This window comes from Tamandua tetradactyla, chromosome 4, assembly GCF_023851605.1.
Source record: "Tamandua tetradactyla isolate mTamTet1 chromosome 4, mTamTet1.pri, whole genome shotgun sequence".
In the NCBI taxonomy this organism is placed as follows: domain Eukaryota; kingdom Metazoa; phylum Chordata; class Mammalia; order Pilosa; family Myrmecophagidae; genus Tamandua; species Tamandua tetradactyla.
Window position 1 is genome coordinate 64799118 of NC_135330.1, and position 3473 is coordinate 64802590.

A 3473-nucleotide genomic window follows, 5' to 3' on the forward strand; every position below is an offset into this window, starting at 1 on the left:
ATCTATGGATTCTTGAAGAAGTGAATTTTTTTGGCCTCTACATCAGATGGACTTTTTTACAGTTTTCTCTAAAAAAAAAAAAAAATGATGTGACACTAGTTCAAACAAATTTTTTTTTTCTTGCATGGGCAGACATCAAGAATTGAACTCTGCCTGCTGAGCCATCGTGACCTGTCCTCAAACACATTTTTAATGACACAATGTGTTGTGGCCATTTTCAGGGACCTCAAGGACTTCAGTGTCCTTAAGGCTCATAATGGCCAGCTTTCTCTTAAATTTCTGCAGAAACACATTCTTCAGAGTCACTGGCTGGTTTTTGCATCCCCCCCCCCCCCCTTTTTAAAGCACCATTATTATGCTAAGAACTCAAAATATAGGAATTATCTTTAGTTCTATCATATCTACAATATAGTCTATCACTTGATTCTCTCTTCAGCCTAAACTTCATATCCTAAAGAAGTACTTGGTCTTTCAGAACCTCTGTTTCCAGGTAATCCACTGCCTTCTACAATTCACTTTGAATTTTGAGTTTCTCTTTGAAAATAAAGAGGTTTTTCATTTCTTGGCTGCCAGTTATTTTGAGGAAATTGTCTTGGTTGATTATTAGTTTTCATTCTATTTTGCTTAGTATTCAACAATCTATGTTATCCTTGATGAAGTTGTTGTCACTGAAATTTAGGTTCTTCCACAGTCAAAGTTCCCATTTTAAGCTTCAAAAATTCAAATAATGTGCTTGGTACTAATGGTCTTGCATTTTCCAGGTTCTCTTCATCCTCAGATAATATTTTCACCTCCTACCTTTTCCTTTATCTCTCAGATGTGGAACCACAACAAGTTTCTGTTTATTGCTTTTAAGAAGCACATTCAAGGCTGCCTCTAAGTTTGTTGCCATTATCCACAAGAGCTTGCCTTGATGTTGCCTTACTGAAACCATGTGCTTTAGAGTTTTCCCACCAATCAGTTCTCTGTACACACCTTCGTGTCTCCCCTCAGATTTGTCTTTTCCTTCTACTTCCCTATTTCAGTTACCGTCAACACTCATATTGAGATTGCTTGTACCATCACCACCATCTCCTCCAAACGGATTGGTTTCTTTATTATTTGAGACCCCTGCAATAGCAGCAGTCCTTTATTTTTCAGATTCATCATTATCATTTGTATGTTTGACAGGCAAAGTATCTGCAATATTTTTCTTCAATCAACTTCTCTGCTATCCACTAGGACATGAGATACACACTTCTGTCCAAAAGTCACAAAAGAATGTGGTCCACCTTTGGTTCCAATGTTGCTTCTATTGTGTTTTTTTAAAAAAAATATATATATATTTTATTAATTAACGGAAAAAAAGAAATTAACCCAACATTTAGAAATCATACCATTCTACATATGCAATCAGTAATTCTTAACATCATCACATAGATGCATGATCATCGTTTCTTAGTACATTTGCATCAGTTTAGAGGAACTAGCAACACAACAGAAAAAGATATAGAATGTTAATATAGAGAAAAGAAATAAAAGTAATAATAATAGTAAAAAAAAAAAACAAACCTATATCTCAGATGCAGCTTCATTCAGTGTTTTAACATGATTACTTTACACTTAGGTATTATTGTGCTGTCCATTTTTGAGTTTCTGTATCTAGTCCTGTTCCACAGTCTGTATCCCTTCAACTACAATTACCCATTATCTTACCCTGTTTCTAACTCCTGCTGGACTCTGTTACCAATGACATATTCCAAGTTTATTCTCGAATGTCCGTTCACATCAGTGGGACCATACAGTATTTGTCCTTTAGTTTTTGGCTAGACTCACTCGGCATAATGTTCTCTAGGTCCATCCATGTTATTACATGCTTCATAAGTTTATCTTGTCTTAAAGCTGCATAATATTCCATCATATGTATATACCACAGTTTGTTTAGCCATTCTTCTGTTGATGGACATTTTGGCTGTTTCCATCTCTTTGCAATTGTAAATAACGCTGCTATAAACATTGGTGTGCAAATGTCCGTTTGTGTCTTTGCCCTTAAGTCCTTTGAGTAGATTCCTAGCAATGGTATTGCTGGGTTGTATGGCAATTCTATATTCAGCTTTTTGAGGAACCACCAAACTGCCTTCCACAGTGGTTGCACCATTTGACATTCCCACCAACAGTGGATAAGTGTGCCTCTTTCTCCGCATCCTCTCCAGCACTTGTCATTTTCTGTTTTGTTGATAATGGCCATTCTGGTGGGTGTGAGATGATATCTCATTGTGGGTTTGATTTGCATTTCTCTAATGGCCAGGGACATTGAGCATCTCTTCATGTGCCTTTTGGCCATTTGTATTTCCTCTTCTGAGAGGTGTCTATTCAAGTCTTTTTCCCATTTTGTAATTGGGTTGGCTGTCTTTTTGTTGTTGAGTTGAACAATCTCTTTATAAATTCTGGATACTAGACCTTTATCTGATATGTCATTTCCAAATATTATCTCCCATTGTGTAGGCTGTCTTTCTACTTTCTTGATGAAGTTCTTTGATGCACAAAAGTGTTTAATTTTGAGGAGCTCCCATTTATTTATTTCCTTCTTCAGTGCTCTTGCTTTAGGTTTAAGGTCCATAAAACCGCCTCCAATTGTAAGTTTCATAAGATATCTCCTTACATTTTCCTCTAACTGTTTTGTGGTCTTAGACCTAATGTTTATATCTTTGATCCATTTTGAGTTAACTTTTGTATAAGGTGTGAGATATGGGTCTTCTTTCATTCTTTTGCATATGGATATCCAGTTCTCTAGGCATACATTGAGATATCTTCACAAGCCATAGAGTCCATCCAAAGTATCAATGGCTCACAATATCATCACAGGGTGTGTATTCATCACTATGATCATTTTTAGAACATTTGCATCACTCCAGAAAAAGAAATAAAAAGAAGAAAGAAAAACCAATATATCCTATACCCCATACCCCTCGCTCTCATTGACCATTAGTATTGCAAACTAACCAATTTTTTTACCCCTTACCACCCCTCTTATTTATATACTTTTTGTTCTTATTTTTTATTCATCTGTCCATACCCTTAATAAAGGAAGCATCAGACCCAAGGTTTTCACAATTACATTGTCACATTGTAAAAGGTATATACTTATACAATCATCTTCAAGAATCAAGGCTACTGGACTACAGTTCAACAGTTTCAGGTACTTCCTTCTAGCCACTTTAATACACCACAAACTAAAAAGGGATATCCATACAGTATATAAGAATAACCTCCAGGATAACTTCTCAACTGTGTTTGAAATCTCTCAGCCACTGAAACTTTATTTTGTGTCATTTCTCTCTTCCCCCTTTTGGTCATTTCTCAATCCCATGTTGCTTGTTCCCACCTCATCCCTGGGAGTAATGTCCCACGTTGCCAGGGAGATTTACACCCCTGGGCATCATGTCCAATGTAGGAGGGGAGGGCAGTGAGTTCACCTGCTGAGTTGGCTTAGA

General features: G+C 36.6%; 1 pseudogene; it reads right to left on the bottom strand.

Annotated features, from left to right (window-relative positions):
* Nucleotides 1–271: 271 nt before the first annotated feature.
* LOC143680275 (tudor domain-containing protein 3 pseudogene) lies at nucleotides 272–1296 on the bottom strand (annotated as a pseudogene).
* Nucleotides 1297–3473: the final 2177 nt, after the last annotated feature.